Genomic DNA, 18,995 nt, shown 5'->3' with positions numbered 1-18,995 from the left:
CAAAGATCACTATCAAAGAATAAAAGCTTTACTGGTAGAGTATTATGTTTCATGGTAGTCCTAAGGCCTAAAAGGCACTTTTAAAAATGTGTACAGGGAAGCGGACTTGGCCCAATGGATAGGGCATCTGCCAACCACATGGGAGGTCCGTGGTTCAAATCCTGGGCCTCCTTGACCCGTGTGGAGCTGGCCCATGCGCAGTGCTGATGCGTGCAAGGAGTGCTGTGCCACGCAGGGGTGTCCCCCGCATAGGGGAGCCCCACACACAAGGAGTGCACCCCATAAGGAGAGCCGCCCAGCACGAAAGAAAGTGCAGCCTGCCCAGGAATGGCGCCGCACACATGGAGAGATGACACAACAAGATGACGCAATGAAAAGAAACAGATTCCTGGTGACGCTGATAAGGATAGAAGCGGTCACAGAAGAACACACAGCGAATGGACACAGAGAGAAAACAATGGGGGGGGAAGGGGAGAGAAAAATAAATAAAATGTTTTTAAAAAATGTGTACAAACTCCAAGTGTAAGGTATTCATATTCGGAAATTGTATAGGTGTGTCTGGATGGATATATTTATAAAATCCAAACAAACGATGAGGTTACTCTGGATGTGCTCTTGGCTTCTGAAAAATTGGCTGTAAGTATATCACAATGTTTAAACAAAGTGCTTTCAATGACTGCGGTTTACAAGACCGGCAGATGCTAAGGTGTCAAGTTTTGCTGAGTTCCTTCGTGAAAGTGAGTTCATCCACAGCCCACCTGCTACTTATAGGTGGAAAAGGGCAGCTCAGAGACTCTGCATCTCCAAGAGGCCCAAAAAAGCAGGGCATCTGCAACCTGCCTTCCTTCCTCGGAGGCAGAAATCTGCAAGGGCATTCCAACTAGAGGGACTACCCACTGCCAGCAGCACTCTCCATCTTCCTCACCCCCAGCGCTCAGCACCAGGAAAGGTGGGTCCCTGCTGCCAGCATCTGCCGCCCGTAGGATCACATCATGCATTCATTCACTCATTCATTCATTTGTTCAACACGTGATGATTTAGAGACTGCCATGTGGCAGATGTTGGTGTTTCAGAGACAGAGTACCCAGGCCCTGCCCTTGATGACTTCAAGGTCTAGTGGTGAGAAGGAGAAGGAAACTGACAAATAAATACAGTGGGAAGAAAACGTCTTAAGTGCCTAGGATGCACTAGCACTGTACTAAAGAGATTTACAGGGATTGGCTCGTTTAATCCTCATAAGAAGGCTAGGCCTGGAGGCCTCTGCTATCTTCATTTTATATATGCAAAAACCGAGGGACCAGAAAGATGAAGCCATTTGTCCACGATGACAAAGCTAGAAGTGGTGGAGAAAAAAGGAGAAGCCCTTCACCCCAGAGTCTATATTGTTAACACATCTCTGATAGGCATCTTTAAAAAAAATCCTCCTTATCCTTTAAAGAAATCATTGCTCAAGTGTGCCAGGAAATACATTCAGGAATATTGATAACCTGGGAACAAACTACATGTCTATTGAGAAGGGAATAGGGAGAGAATTCTAGCATGGTCACACAGTGGAATGTTTTACACGCAGCAGTAAAATGAATGAACTACGGCCATACTCATGAATATTAGAAACATAATATTGGGTTTTAAAAAGTTGAACACTATATACCATATGATAATGTGATAACATTATTATAAAGCTCAAAACTAGTGAAACAAAATAACATTGTTTAAGGACACATACATAAGAGAAAATTATTTAAGTCCTAGATTGGAATACAAGAGGTGGGTCTAGACAAGTGGGGAGAGGGATTTAAGGAGGGTTCAAGGTTCAGTAATACCACACTAAAGAAAGAAGTTGTTGATGTGGGAGGACTGGGGAGTGTAGGGAGCGGCGTATATAGAACCTCTTATATTTTTAATGTAACATTTTGTGTGATTTGTGTATCTTTTAAAAAAAGATAATGAAAAAAGAAAATAGTCTTAAATAGGCTAGGAGAAAAAAAAAGGTTCAATAAACTTGGCCCACAGGCTAAATCTGCCCTGCTGACTGCTATTGTAAATAAAGTTTTATTGAAATATACCCATGTCCATTTGTTACAAGTTGTCTGTGACTGTTGTGGCTCTAGATTGGGTAATGGATTCCTCCCCTTAATAACTTAGTACCTTCACCTCTGTGTGCCTCAGTTGCTTCTTCTGTACAATGGGAATGACGCAGTTTCCTACTTCATAGATTAGTGAGTGGATTAGATGAACAATGGCTGTAAAGTTTGCTTGACCGGTAGTAGGTATCATGTAGTATGTGCTCTGATTATTATGGCTGCCATCAACTTCATGATTATGCATCATCCATATTCTTTCAAATATATCACAGATTTAATAATTTTTAAACCATAAAGGTTTTTTCAGGAGGTGCGAGGGAGTGAACCCAGGGCCTGTACTGGAAACAGGCACTCAACCACAGAGCTACACCTGCTCCCTAGCCAAAAAGATTTTTACAAGCTGAAACACATTTTTAATCATCATGCAGTTATTTTCTCCTCCTAGTTGGTGTGAGGGATAAGTCCACGAGTCTTTGGAAGCGTCAGGGATGGCTGAAGGAACCGGCAGCTGCACGCATTGCTCCTCATTCTGGTGGTGTTGTGTTGTAGGAGGCAGAAAGCAACAGATCTGCTTCCAAAACCACTTGGTCCAGAGCTCAGACATTTTGCTGGGATGGACTGACCTTCCCCACCAGTTAGGGGAGGTTGGAAAGGTTAAATAAAACGGCTCACATCTGAGGGTCTCTGCTGTGTTCCTGCTTGGCCTTGTCAGTTGAACCTCTGTACATGAGAATAATACAGACTGCAAGGTCATAATAATAATTCCTGCTCATGGGAATTTAAAACAACAGAATGAGCACCTCTGGACCCTCTGTCCAGATGAAGACCTAGAACATTACCAGTGCCCCTAAGGTACTTGGTACTAGGTCCTCCCCTGCCCAACTCCCCTACCATCCCCTGCCTTCCTTCATCCCATCCCAGGTGTCACTAGCCTAAATTTTTTTAAGCCCCTCCCCCACCACCCCCCAGATGACATCCTCGTCTCTTTTGCTCATTGTCTGCCTTCTTTAGGAGGCACTGGGAACCAAACCCAGAACCTCCCATGTGGGAGGCGGGCACCCAACTGCTTCAACCATATCTACTTCCTGCTCATTTTTTGTTTTTGCTTGCTTCCTGCTCATTATTTGCTTGTTGTCTTGCTCATTGTCTGCTTGTTGTTGTTTTTTCCTTGTTGTCTGCTTGTTGTATTTTGCTTATTGTTTGTTTGTCCTCTTTAGGAGGCACTGGGAACCAAACCTGGGACCTCCCATGTGGGAGGCGGATACCCAACTGCCTGAGCCACATCCGCTCCCTAGCCTTAATTTGTATCATTCTGTTCTTGTTTTTTAAGTTTTGATTGTATATGTATATATATCCCCAACCCTAAACACTAAGCTGTTTAATTTTGCTTGTTTTGAGCTTTTAAAAAAGTGATACCCTTATGCATCAAAGAACTTCATTATGAAAGTAAAAAGACAACATGGAAACCATGTATCTGATAATGTCTAATATGCAGAATTTATAAAGAAATCCTATAACTCAACAACCAAAACCCAAATAACCCGACTTTAAAATGGGCAAAAGACTTGAAAAGACATCTCTCCAAAGAAGATAAACCAACGGCCAGAAAGCACATGAAAGGATGCTCAACATCCTTAACCATCAGGAAAATGTAAACCAAAACCACAATGAGATATCATTTCACTCCCACTAGAATGGCTACTGTTAAAAAATGCAAAATAGCAAGTGTTGGAGAGGATGTGGAGAAATAGGGATACATTCATTGTTGGTAGGAATGTGAAATGTCACAGCCACTTTGATGCAAACAGTTTGGCAGTTCCTCAGAATGTTAAGTATAGAATTACCATATGACCTGACAACCCTACTTCTAGGTATATACCCAGAAGAGTTGAAAGCAGGGACTTAAATAGATATTTGCACACAGGTATTAGTAGCAGCATTATTCACAATTGCCAAAAGATGGAAAGCAACCCAAGTATCCATCAATGGATGAATGGATAAACAAAATGTGATATACACAAACAATTAATATTATTCATTCATGAAAAGGAATGAAGTGCTGATACAACAAGAACATGGATGAATTGTGACGACATCAAGTTGAGTGACATAAGCCAGACACAAATGGACAAATATTGTATGATCTGACTGCTTTGAAATAATTTGAATAAGCAAGAGTCAGAAACTAGAATATGGGTTACCAGGGGCCAGAGTAGGGATAGGGAATGGGGAGTCAACGCTTAAATTGTTCAGGTTTTCTGTTTGAGATGATAGAAAAGTTTTGGTAATGGGTGATGGTGATGGTAGCACATTAGTAGTATAATTAACAACACTGAATTATATATGTGAATGTGGTTAAAAGGGGGTAATTCTAAGTTGTATATATGTTACTAGAATAAAAATTAGAAGATAAAATAGGATTGTACAAGACGGTGAACCCTATTGCAAACAATGGACTATAGTTAATAGTACAATTATAAAAATGTTATTTCATGAATTATAGCAAATGAACCACACTAATTCAAGGTATTTATAAGAGAGTATATATAAACTCTGTATTTTATGTGTGATTTTTAATAAATCTACAACTTCTCTAGTAAAAATATAAGTTTTCCTAACTAAAAAAATTTAATTCAGAAACCATACAATTCACCCATTTAAAGTACATAATTCAGTGGTTTTTAGTATATTCACAAGGTTGTGCAGCCACCACCACTTTCTAATTCAGGAACGTTCTCCAACCGCCTAAAAGAAATCCTGTACCCAACACAGTCAATCCCATTCTCCCCTCCCTTCTTCCAGCCCTAAGTAAACACTGTCTCTATAGATATGCCTATTCTGGACATATATAAATGGAATCATACAATATGTGGTCTTTTGTGACTTCCTTATTTCACTACACTTGTTTTCCTCATTCATCCATGTCGTAGCATGCATCAGTACTACATTCATTTTTATTGCTCAACTATTTTCAACTGTATCGCTAGACCACATTTTATTTACTCATTCATCAGTTGATGGACACTTCAGTTGCTCCCACTTTTTGGCTGCTATGAATAATTCTGCCATAAACATTCATGTCCAAGTTTTTGTGTTGACTTATGTTTTCATTTCTCTTTTCCCAACTGACTAATGATGTTGAACATCTTTTCATGTGCTTATTAGCCATTAGTGTATCTTTTATGATGAAATATCTATTCAATCCTTTGCCCATTTTTCAATTGGGTTGTTTTTTATTTTTGAGTTGTAAGAGTTCTTTATATATTCTGGATACCAGACCCTAATCAGATACATGATTTGCAACTATTTTCTCCCATTATGTTGGTCATCTTTGCACTTTTTTGAAGCACAAAATTTTTAATTTTGATGAAGTCTAATTTAGCTATTCTTTTACTTCTTTTGCTTGTGCTTTGGGTATCATATCTAAGAAACTATTGCCTAACACAACATCTTGATGATTTACATTCTTGTGTTTTCTTTTAAGAATTTTATGGTTTGAGCACTTACATTTTGGTTTTAAATTCATCTTGAGCTAATTTTTGTACATGGTATGAGGTAGGAGTCCAGTTTAATTCTTTAACCTGGCTATTCAGGTATGTTGGCCTTTTTAAAAAAGTTAATTAAGACTATTAATTTGATCAGGAGGCCAGTAAGCCACAAAATGTAAATTAACCCATATTTGAGGCCACACATTGAGTTTTCACAGCACTTTATTTCTGTGTTTGCACCTTCCTTTTGTGTGGCATCGGCCTTCCTCTGAATTTGACTACAGCCCTGCAGTCCTGGATTTGAAACTTCGTTCCACTCCAGAAGCTGTACCTATTTAGCTCAGTTCTTTCCATTGCTCCCACTGAATTGATGAAATTGTCAATCTCTTATCATCATGCTTGCTCTATTCTACCCTCTGCTTTTGTCAATAGTTCTGGGAAAGTGCCGATGCCATTTAATTGCAACAACACGAACGTAAAAACCTTAACCTAAGCTAAGAATGTGACCCAGGTACTGCTCACTGTGGGGTGGATCTTCCTTCTTGCTGGAGAAAATGAGAACCTGAGGGATAATCCCCTCTTGAACTAGGTCAGGATCTCAGCCGTGGCCCTGTTGACATTTGGGGTCAAATACATTTTGGGGCTCATGTCCTGTCATTGTAGAAGGTTTAGCAGCTTCCGTGGCCTCAACCCACTGGACGCCAGCAGCACTCAAGGAGTTCTGACAACCAAAATGTCTCCAGACATACCCAGATGTTTCCTAAGTGTAAGGGGAGGGGCTTACAAAACCACCCCCAGTTAAAATCCACTGTTCGATAATAATAACCGGAGAGATTTCCATCGGGCAGCATTACCACAGAAAAGAGACACAATAAGTTTTTCGTGTAAACAGGTGGCCCTTTTGCCATGTAATCTGATCAGCTTCGATTCACTGGACAGGACCGAACTGGAAGCCCTTGCAAAGGTGACCTCCAAAAGCATCTGGGTAGCATCTGGGTAACTTGAAAAGTGATATTGAAAAGGTCAGAAGCCATGCCGGAACTTGAAGGTGAGCTGGGTGGGGGAGTCGAGTTGGACTGTCCGTGGAACTGGCGGGAGGGCTAGAGGAAGGAACGGGTGAACTCTGGCGATTTGTAGGTCTGTGGTTGAAACTACGATGGTGGGAATGTTCTTTTGTTGCCATGTCAGGGCAGGATCACTGATGCAGGGTGTTAGGGGTTAGGGGAGTTATGTGGGAGAGGGTGCCCCTGGAGCATGCTTCTATGGAATATGGATGTGTTCGTCTGGTCATAGGATGTTATCTCAGTGGGTGGAGGCCCACACAATAAACAAAATATTAAACTCCCACCCTAGGGAGTGCTGCTATGTTCTCAGACAGAGGGACAAGAATGTTTCAAGAACACAGGCAATGCCTAATAAAAGAAAACAGAACAGTGTGCCAAGCCCTCAATATTAATGCACGTAACTATGAACCTTATTCTTCAAAACTTGAAAGTTAGTGGTTACCATAGGTTCCAAGGGGAGGGGGAGGGAAGAATAGGTAGAACATGAGGCATTTTTAGGGCATTGGAATTGTTCTGCATGATCTTGCAATGATGGGTATAAGCCATTACACATTTTGTCAAAACCTGTAAAGATATACTGTATAAAATGTAAACCATAATGTAAACCATTGACCATAGTGAGTAGCAATGCTTCCATATTTGTTCATCAATTGTAACAAACGTACTATGCTCATATAAAATGTTATTAATTGGGGAAAATATGAGAGGGGGAGGGGGTGGGGAATATGGGAAGCCACTATGTGTCCTACGTGACTTTTCTGTAACCTGAATCTTCTTTGAAAATAAAGTGAAAATAAAATAAGACACTGGGGGAATATATGGACTAAACTGTCAATATACATAAAAGATAACAGATCTTAGGGTGATGAAAGGCACATTTAAAAAATTACACATATATATAGGCTTTGTTTTGGGGGAGGCTTAGGATTGCAGAAGGGTTGCAGCTGTGGCGGGGGAGGATCACTGGTATGGGGTGTTGGTGGTGGGATGTTTGGGGAGGGGTCCACCTGGGGCATGCCTTTGTGGAATACGAACGTGTTCATGTGGTCACGGGGTATTGTCTCAGTGGATGGAAACCCGTATAATAACTGAAGGAACACTGAATTCCTATCCTGGGAAGTCCTGCTACATTTTCTAATAGAGTGGCAAGCATCTCTAGAGTACATGGACAGTGCCTAGTGAAAGAGGACAGACCAATACATCAGACCTGTGATATTGATGCTTGTACTTATGGACCTTGTTCTTGTGAAATCAAAACTTGGCCTAGTCCTATATATTGCTTAAGAGTTACCTTCCGAAAGCCTCCTTATTGCTCAAGTGCAGCCTCTCTCTAAGCAAAACTCAGCATATAAACTCATTATCTTCCCTGGGTGTGGGCCATGGATGACTCCCGGGGATGATCATTACCAAGCACCAGCTAGCAATGCATTTGGAGAAAGACCTTGACCAAAAGGGGGAAATATTAAATACAAAAGAGTTTTTATGGCTAAGAGATTTCAAAGTGAGTTGAGAGATCACTCCTGAGGTTATGCTTATGCACGTCTCATGAGGATCTCGCTGACTGCCACAGTAAACAGTGCCTCAAGCAGGGTTGTTGCTCCTAAGGCTCTAGAGACATCTGGACACTATAGGCAGGGCAGACAACCCCAGGAAATCAGCATTCTGTTAGTGACCCTTACCTTGGAATAGATGATAACCTATTTATCAGAGTTAGACTCATTTATAAGTTTCCTACACGTGGTTCTTCTGCCCCTTTTATTTGAACCTATAATTAGCTCTATACCTGTTAAATGTATGTTCCATTTCAGCTTGGTGGGACATAATAAGGCACCTGTTAAATCCTAGGTGAAGAGAGAAACCTTTTAATTGTCCTGCCAAAAGCAAAAACTGTATCCAGTAGTTTGCAGGCTGGCATGGGACTTTTCTTCTGACAAGGCCTGATCTAGAGGAATTGAGAAAGATGATGGATCGCTCTGTCCTGCACTTAACTTTTTAGATGCATTTGACAGATGGGGCATCCTTATGCTAATAATTGCCCCCCCCCCTGCGCTCACCCCTCGGGCTGAGGTGTGGTTTGCTGGCCTGGCGGGGGAGCGGCCGCGGCAGGCCAAGCCGCTGCCCCCATAATGGGGTGGCTGGTCGGACTCACCGCCACCCCTGAGGGAGGCTCGGCATGGGCGCAGAGTGCCCTCGGGTCTCCCCTTCTCGGCAGCCATGCTTCCGCGGCCGCCCCTCCTCCCGGATAGCGCCACACGATGCCTTGTAGAGCGGCACCCTTCTTCTTCTTTCTCCCTGCGCAGGCGCAGGGCGGAAGATTCCAGTCTGCCCTTTTCCCCTCCCCCGACAGCAGCAACAGCCAGGCGTGGGCGGAAAAATCCAGTCTGCCCTTTTCCCTCCCCCCCGACAGCAGCAATAGCCAGGCGTGGGCGGGAAACTCAAGTCTGCCCTCCACCCCAGCAACAGCAGCCACCAATCCCTAAACCCTGCCCCTTCCCCCAGCAACAGCGACAGCCAATCCCTAATCACCACCCCTCCCCCGTCCAGTACCGCCCACTGACCTTTCGCCGGCAACCAATCAGAACAGGGCGTGGCTTCGACCAATCAGCCTTCCCCAGCCCCTATAAAACTGTTGCCTCTCCCTCAATAAAGTGGACTTGCGTGTTTACCTTGTCTCCGCGGTAGTTCTTCTGCCGTGCGCCCTCCAGTCCTGAGAGCCCCCGACAAGGGCCTGGCCTCCCTTGTCCCCAGTTCATCGCCTGCTTCTCCGGGCGACCCCTTCAGCCGAACCGCGCAACCCCTGTGAGACCGACCCCTCGTCTGCTGCCGGACCGACCCCTCGTCCAGAGCTGGACCGACCCCTCGTCCGCAGCCAGACCCCACCTCTACCGACCGAGCAAGCCGCCGCACCCCCAGTTGTCTGCCTCTGCGTCCACTTGCTGCATGTTCTTCTGTGACCGCTTCCATCCCTATCAGGGGCACCAGGAATCTGTGTTTCTTTTTCTTGTGTCATCTTGGTCATCTTGTTGTGTCAGCTCTCCGTGTGTACAGCACTATTTTGGGGCAGGCTGCACTTTCTTTCGTGCTGGGCGGCTCTCCTTATGGGGTGCACTCTTTGCGCGTGGGGCTCCCCTACGTGGGGGACACTCCTGCGTGTCAGGGCACTCCCTGCGCGCATCAGCGCTGCACATGGGCCAGCTCCACACGAGTCAAGGAGGCCCAGGGTTTGAACCGCAGACCTCCCATATGGTAGGCGGACGCCCCATCCATTGGGCCAAGTCCGCTTCCCCCACCCACGTTTCTGGTCTGATGCCCTGCTTACACCTGCCCTTTCAGGAAATTGCACCCTCCTCTAGACTTTTCTGGATCCTTCCTCCCATTTAAGCCTCCAGCCTTGCGTTTCCATCCTTTGGAGACTTGTCTGTGCATGATGACAGAGAGTGATCGGGCTAAACCAAGGGGACTACCTTGCCTGGCTTTGTCCAGGACTTGCCCAGCTTTCACACTGAAAGTCTGCGCCCCAGGCCGTTCTTCCATCTTGAGCAAACCACGCCGCCTGCTTACACCACCCCATGGAAGGCAGCACCCATCTCTTCTCTCCTGTGACCTCAACCCCCACCCCACACACCTCACAGCTTCTAGGTCAGGGAGTGATTTTGCATCTTTTTAAAAAAATATTCAAATCAATGAACTGTAAGTCTTCTTGTTGGCCACAAGGTGGCTCATTCCCCCACATACATGGTACTGCCAGGAAAGGAAAGAACTTTCTGCGTCACCAGTGATGAGCAAATTAAAATGGCTCTGTCCATCCGTGACGGCCCAGGGGGTACAATTAAAAACAATGTTTAAGTCCATGTCATCTGTGCCCCTTTTTGAAAGCCCGGTGCTTGTGAATTCGACCTTCCTTTCTGAGGCCCTCCACGGTCCCAGTGCCTTACATCCTCTATGCCTGCCCCGCACCAAGCCCTTACAAAGTGGGACCTGCAGTTAAGCAGCCTAAGGTCAACAGTGGGGTCAGACTTCAAAGACCACGATGTTCGTTCCATACCACGTCGCCATATTATTTTAAAGAACCATGAAGTGGGAGAGTTATGCTCTGTTTGCTGGGCTTAAGACTAGGGATGGGCAAGGGCAGATGGAGAGGTGATCCGTGCCCATTCGAACAGGAGGACAGAGGCACGAAGGGGCATCACTTCTCAGTGTTGACAGCAAAAAGGAGGCCAGTGGGAAATGGGAACACACTGGCCCCAAAGTGATGGGGAGGCAGGGGTTCCCAGTCCTTGGTCCCTCTCCCCGTTCCAAGTCAGCTGAGACCGAAGGGGAGGCCGTTATCCTCACAGTACGTTAGGGAGCTCAGCACATGAAGCAAATGAGATTTAGCCAGAGAGAGGATACCATCCATGTGAGAACTAACCAGGGAGTCCTTAAGTGAAGTGGGGGAAAGGGCCAAGTGGGACTGCACCCGCTCCAGCCTCCAAGCCACCTGCACCTGTCACCTGCCAAAGAAAACCGGCAAAGCCAACCCAGACTAGATCAAAAGATCGAAATACCAAAGGCACGCCTGGAAAAAAAGCATCTGCTGAGCTGATAAATGTCTTAACCCTGGGCTTGGTGCAGAAGACACATAAGGTTCTAGAAAGGGTTTAGGTGGTTGGGTGCGGGTCCTCACTTAGAACAGAAAGCTTGAAATTCGGTTTGATTTAGATTCCTCTTACGCTTTTCACACCTTATAGACATGCGAGCGAGCCCTGCAGCTCACGTTTTCCTTTTATAATGATAAACCTCAGCAATATGTTTCACTATGACATAGAATTTATTTTTTTGTTAGTCTCTACCATTTAGACAATCACAGCTTGGGAGACCTGCTGATTTGTCAGCAAGACGACTCATTGCAGGGCTACTTTAACCAAACCTATCATGGCTTTTATAAATTAGATTGCTGAATCTGTTCCCACCTGCTTGACTGGCACCAAGAGAACTGAGGGGAACATTTCTGAATTGCAAATAATCATTTCCCCATGTATGTATTTTTATCCAGGGCATCATCCCTCTAATTCAAGGCTTAAAAACTGAAGTCCATGTGATTTCAAGAGGATGAGCACTTTTTGAGCTGTGAAGCATGTTGTATCCTAAAAAAGAAAACTGCAGCTTTCCAAAACTCATCTCTCCAGTAACAAAAAAATATGTGTATATATATATTTGACTGACAGCTCTTTTCTAGTGCAAATGAGTGTGACAGCAAAAAGAGGTTTAAAATTCTCATCAAGCTGGAACTTTTACTCTTTCAATGTGAATATTGGTATATAATCTAACTTTGTCCCATCAAAAAGCACTCCTGCACCCAAATATTCTCAGAATTTAGTATATGTGTTTTCTGTTTCTTCCCTAAGTCCTGTAATCTTTTCTTTATCCTTCTCAGAGGAGCAGAGAGTGTGACATATGGCCAATTTAAACAAGGCAGCTCAAAAGAACACTCAAGAAACTTGCCCAGAAACCACCCAAAGAGCCTATATATATATATATGAAGATCTCATCATTTCCCTGCTTGGCTAAATTTTTTCACCAGGCTTGTGAACATACCATCATCCAAAATATATACTTCCTTAAAGAAATGGAATGTTCTAAATCAATTATTGAAAGAAGGAAGGAAGGGACATCAGGGAAAAACCTCAATCCGGGTTTCTTCCTATTTTTTTTAGGAGGTACCAGGGCCTCCTAAAAAATTAAGAGCATGTCTTTTGTTGGGGTACACAATTCAATCTACCACAGCTCATATACTCAGGAAGTGCAGGGATGCATCCAACTTTAGGCATGGCTGGATCTAGCAGCCCAGGCAATGCCATCAGGAACACATTACTCTTCATCTCTTGGCTCTTTTACTTCCTTTTCTGAATTGCCTTCATTCTAGGTCCTCCCTCTACATGGTGGCAAAAATGAGCCCCAAGTGCTCCAAACTTACATGCCTGACTGCCTCTACTCTTAAAAGGAGAGAGGGGGGTCTCTTCCACAAAATTTCCTGCAAAAATCCCTCAAAGGCAAGTGGATCACAGATCCATTTTCCCAGATCTAAAACAATCGTGGAGCCCTGGATTTACTGGCCCGCATTGGACAGGCCTGGATTTGTACCTGACCCTCAAGCTTGGGGAAGGCACCCCCATGGACCACATGACCTGGGAGCAGAGAGAGCTGATTTCCTAAAGAAAAATAGGGTGCTGTTATCAATAGAAGTGAGGCCTGATGCCTGGCCGGCAAAAGCTACCCTTGTCTATTTCATGTACTAAATTAGAAAATCCTCATTCACAATTTGTATCATTGAGAATAGCGGTTGGTGGCTTCCTCAGATAGTTCTGAATAGGCAGCTAGAACAAGGACCAGAAATTATGGACAGATTGCTCAGGAGAGTATCTTTCCAATGCTCCATCCCAGGCTAACTCAGCCATTATATCCCCCTTGAGGCTGGAAGGTTCAGTTTTGCCCTGAGAAGTAGCCATGAGTGAATTCCTTTCTCCCCTTGGTGGCGGGGTGTGGAAAACATTTCTTCTTGTTGGGTTAAACATTTGGGTGTGGTGTTAAGACTATTCCCACCTCCCTGGCACCGAGGGATCACTACCACATACCAGCTGAAGAAGCAACTATAAAATGACCTTGAATTAAAGATTCAATGCGGAACAGCAGAATATACCTGTCTACATATAATAACATGACTTCGGGAAGCTGTTTGACCTAATGTAAGGGGGAAATGGAAAGGAGAAATGAGATTATAAGGCTGTGAGTCTCTAAAAAAGAGTCTGGAGGTTGTCAGAAGGAATACCCCTATGTACAACTGAACAGAGTCTAAGAGACAGATAAGGTAGATACAACCCCAGGTATTGGTTCTTTTGAGGGATAAAGAGACCCACGGGTTCTATGGTCATGGCAGAGGGGGTTCACTGCCATGGCAGATGGCCCTTCTTTGGAGCTGGTGTTTCTGCGTGATGGAATTGGACTCAGAGGGGATCTCTTTTCACAAGACTTGCATGCTACTTTATTGGAATTGTAGTTGGTGCTGGGTTTGGGATATATGTAGGGGATTTGAATCTCTGGACTGATAATATGACACCCAGGCCCAGAGCCTCAACAGACTTCAGCTCCTACACTTTGATTTATTGGACTTACTCCACTCAGCTAACAAGGAGTTGAAGAAGGTCAACCACCACAACATGGAGCCTAGAGTGTCTACAACTGGAAGCAGGAGGAGTGCATCCAGTACCCATATGGAATCTAAGCCCTCACTTGACATAGATGTGCAATGGACACAACCAATCCAATGTCCACAGAGAAAATGTGGAATGGGTGTGGGAACGGTAGCCATGGTGGCTGCTGGGTGTGGGGAACGGGAGGAAGAGATGAGATGTGGAGGCGTTTTCGGGACGTGGAGTTGTCCTGGATAGTGCTTCACGGACAATTACGGGACACTGTAGATCCCCCCAGGGCCCACTGGATGGAACGTGAGAGAGTCTGGGCTATGATGTGGACCATTGACTATGGGGTGCAGTGATGCTCAGAGATGAACTTACCAGGTGCAATGGATGTGTCGTGATGATGGGAGAGAGTGTTGCTGTGGGGGGAGTGGGGGGCGGGGGCGGTGGGGTTGAATGGGACCTCATATTTTTCATAATGTAATTTAAAAAAATAAATAAATAATTAAAAAAAAAAAGACTATTCCCAATAACATGTTATTGAGTTATTTCTCCACTGAGTATAAAAGTACAGTATATTGAATTTCAGGGAAAAATCAAGTTCCTGATGATCAGGCCATGTGTACCACAGTTTGGTCTCCTTAAAAATCCAAATTTTTTATATTCACAGTGTTAAAAATCATGCAATTTTGTCCCTCAAGAAATAAGTTTAGGTTTGCTGTGATATACCTCTGAAGCACATCACCAGGCTTGATCCAAGTGGTTTTTATTGGATTATCAGTGCTATGGAGAAATGTGTTTGTTTGTTCGGGCCTAAGAATTTTTAAATTTCCCTTTCTAATTTCCTTTTTCAACTTATAGTTTATTTCTTAATTTTATTTAGTTTTCCAGACATGTGGTATTTTTCTGGCCAACGTTTTGTTATTAAATTCTGATTTTACTGCACTATAACTAAAGAACATGGTCAGTATTGCCTGGATGTTCCTGAGCCTTTGGAATTTATTAAGGTTTCCTTTATAGTATAATTCATGGTCTATTTTTAAAATATTTTTTCCATATGTACTCAAAAATGTGCAGAAAAAGATGGTGTATTCTGTTTGTCGGTGCATACAATTTTCTCTGTCTTATTATATATGCATACATGTATGTGTATATACAGGTATATATTTACGTAACGATTTTATTAATATATTTCCCAGATCTTTGATATCTCTATTCTTAATCTACTTGTTTTAATGGTTTCTATGAAGGTTTGCCAAAATGTCTGTTTATCTTGATTTATCTGTTTTTTTTCAAGCAATAGCATCAATTGCTGCTTAGTGAATGTTGAGGCTGTATAGTTAGCAACTATATGCTTATAATTTTAAGCTCTTGGGGAGAAAAAGTGAAGAGAAGATGCAGTTTCTCTGAGTGGGGATCTATCAGCCCTAGGAGGTGGAGAACAAGGGTGAGGCTGAGCCAGCCCATCAGTTCACAGCTCTTCTCCTCAATTCTTCAGCCCAGCAGGGCTTTCTGGTGCCCTCAGACACCAGTGACCTGGGATACCTGTAGTGAAGGGAAAGAGAATTGTGTCAAGGAAGACTGGAGAAGAGGCAAGAGTAGAACTTAAAGTCTTTCCTCCTGTTTGACCTCTTGGTGCCATTTCCAGCTGCTACCATCCAGGTTAGAATCACTAATTTTCTCACCTTTCGTACCAAGACAGCCTTCAGTCATTTTTGTTGCTGTTTTTTCATTGTTCTTGTTGCTGTTGTTTTAATTAGCTTATGCTAGCCACACTCTTTTTGTTTTATATATTAATAGTTTCTCAAATTTTAATTTTTTGGGAAAAAGAAACAGTCACCTATACTAGTTTGCCATTTTGACAGGAAATGGATGTCATCCCTAAGTCCAAAGAAAAGTCCTGAATTAGCTTTCTTTTTAGAGTCAAGTGTAGAACTTACCACTCCATGGATGCTGCATTTCAGAGTGAACTTACCGCTCATTTCATTGCACAAAGGATGAACATTTAGCGATAGAGATTTGATCATCTTTACAATTTTTAGTAGAAATATAATTTATGTGTAATAAAATTCAAACTTTTAAAGTTACAATTCAGTGATTTGGTATATTCACAAAGTTGTGCAACCATCACAACTCTGTAATTCCAGAAAACTTTCGTTACCTTCCAAAGAAACCCATACTCATTCACTCCCCACCCAACCCTCTTCCCCCAGCCTCTGAAAGCCTCTTACCTACTTTGTCTCTGTGGACTTGATTGGACATTTCATGTAATGTAGTCATTCAACACTTGACTTATGTGTCTGGTTTCTTTCACTTCACATATTGTTTTCAAGTCACATTCCTTTTGTAGCATTATCAAAACTTTATTCATTTTTATGGATGAGTAACATTCTGTTGTATGGATATACATTGTTTATTCAGTCGTCACTTAATAAACTGTTTCCACTTTTGGGCTATTATAAATAATGCTGCTTTGAATATTTGTACATAAGCTTTTTGGGTTGACTTATTTTCAACTAGGTATAGAATTGCTAGGTTATATGGTAACTGTGTGCTGAACATTTTAAAGTGTTTTCCAAAGTGGCCGCGCTATTTTACATGCCCACCAGAAAAGTATGAGGATTCCAATTTCTCCACATCCTCAAAAACATTTCTTATTTCTGTCCTTTTAATTACAGCCATTCTACTGGGTGTGAAGTGGTATCTTATTGTAGATTTGATTTGCATTTCCCTACCAGTTTGTGATGTTGAGTATCTTTTCATTTGCTTATTGGCCATTTGTATACCTTCTTTGGAGAAATGTTTATTCAAATCCTTGGTCCATTTTTCAGTTGAGTTATTTGTCTTTTTTTGTCAAACTGAATCCTTTTTTTTTTTTTCAGATTTATTTTATTTATTCCCCTCCCCTCCTGGCCGCCATTGCCACTTGTGCTTGCTGTTGGCCCTCTGTGTCCATTCACTGTGCATTCTTCTGTGTCTGCCTTCTGTTTTCATCTTCTCTTTAGGAGGCATGGGGAACCAATCCTGGGACCTTTCGACATGGGAGAGAGGCACTTAATCGCTTGAGCCACTTTGCTCCCTGGTTTGTTGTGTCTCTCATTGTCTTTCCTCTGTGTCTCTTTTTTTGTTGTGTTATCCTGCTGCGTCAGCTCTCTGCCAGCTGGCCTTTACAAAGGCCCCGGGAATTGAACCCAGGCCTTCCCATATGGTAGACAGAAGTCTAGTTGCTTGAGCCACAACCACTTACCCAAGCTGAATTCTTTGAATTCTTTATATATTCTTGATACTTATCAACACATGATTTGCAAATATTTCCCCCCATTTTATGTATTCTCTTCACTTTATGGTATTTGTTGCAGCATTTTTTTGTTGTTGTAATTTTGATGAAGTCCAGTTTTATCTTTTTTTTTTCTTTCCTTGCTGCTGCTTTTGTTGACCTATCTAAGAAACCATTGCCTAATCCAAGGTCACTGAGATTTATACCTAGGCTTTCTTCTAAGAGTTGTTTAGTTTAGTGCTTACATTTAGGTCCTCAGTCGAGTTCAACTTACAATTTGTATATGATGTGATGTATATGACAATTTGTATATGAATCCAACTCCATTCTTTTGCGTGTGGCTATTCAGTTTTCCCAGCAATGCTTGTTGAAATGACAATTTTCTCCTTGTTGTATCATCTTGACATCCTTGTGAAAAATCAATTGACCATAAGTAAATGGGTTAACTTCTGGACTCTCAATCCTTTTTCATTGATCTAGGTCAATCAGTATACCTGTGGTATACTCTCTTGATTAATGTGGCATTATAGTCAGGTTTGAAATTGGGAAATGTGAATCTTCCAACTTTGTTCATCATCTTCAAGATTGTTTTAGCTCTTCTGGATTCCTTGTATTTCTGTATGAATTTTACTATCAACATCAATTTCTGTAAAAAAGATGGCTGGAATCTTGCTAGGGATTGTGCTGAATCTCTAGATCAATTTGGAGAAGTGAGAGTATTACTATCTTAACAATGTGAAGTCTTCCAACCCATGAATATGGGTTGTCTTTTTATTTATTTAACTCTCCTTTCATTTTTTTCAATGATCGTATTAATAGCATTTTTAAAGAAATACTTTATGTAACATAAAATTCATCATTTTAAATTGAACTCTTGAGTGGTGTTTAGTATATTCACTATTTTATTCAACCATCACCACTATGTAATTCCAGAACATATCACTCTATAATGTTCTATAGTTCTCAGTGTATAATTTTTACACTTTTGTTATTCATAAATATTCAAAAGTTTTTATTTCTTTCAATGTTATTGTAAATGAAATTGTGTTTTTTTAAAACAAATAAATTTTATTGATACATATTAGTAAAATATATAATCCATCCAAAATGTACAATCAATGGTATTTGGTGCAATCACATAGTTGTAAGTTCATTACTTCAATCATTATTAGAGCATTTTCGTTATTTTAATAATGATAATAAATAAAAAATCGGCAAACAAAAAAATTCATCACCTCTCAATCTCTTAATGCTTCCCCTGTGTACATAGCTGCTATTTCTGGCTATTCATTCATTCATATTTATTTATTTATTTTAAACCACTTTTCTGAAATTGTATTCTTAATTTCATTTTCAGACTGTTCATTGACAGTTTGTAGAAATACAATTAATTTTTTAAATTAGAAAAGTGGTAGGCTTATAGAAAAATCATGCAGAAAGTACAGAGTTCCTATATAACTCCCCCTCACACACACATTGTTAACATTTTTCATTAATGTGGAAGTTTTGGAACCATTGATGAAACAAATATCATTATGATTATACTATTAACTATAGTCCATAGTTTATGTAAGGGATCACTGTGTTGTAGAGTTCTGTAGTTTTAAAATTTTTTATTCAGGTAACATATATATAACCTAAAAATTCCCATTTTGACCACTTTCAAGTTTACAATTCAGTGGTGTTAATTGCATTCACCATATCGTGCTACTATCACCACCATTCATTACCAAAAATTTTCCTTACCCCAAACAGAAACCCTGTAACAGTTAAGCACTTACTCTGTATTCCCTACCCTCATCCTGACTCCTGGTAAACTGTATTCCAGTTTCTGACTATGATTTGCTTATTCGATTTATTTCATATAAGAGATGTTACACAATATTTTTCCATTTATGCCTGGCTTA

The sequence above is a fragment of the Dasypus novemcinctus genome, chromosome 9 (assembly GCF_030445035.2).
Source record: "Dasypus novemcinctus isolate mDasNov1 chromosome 9, mDasNov1.1.hap2, whole genome shotgun sequence".
Classification (NCBI taxonomy): domain Eukaryota; kingdom Metazoa; phylum Chordata; class Mammalia; order Cingulata; family Dasypodidae; genus Dasypus; species Dasypus novemcinctus.
Note: the sequence above shows the minus strand (reverse complement) of the source record.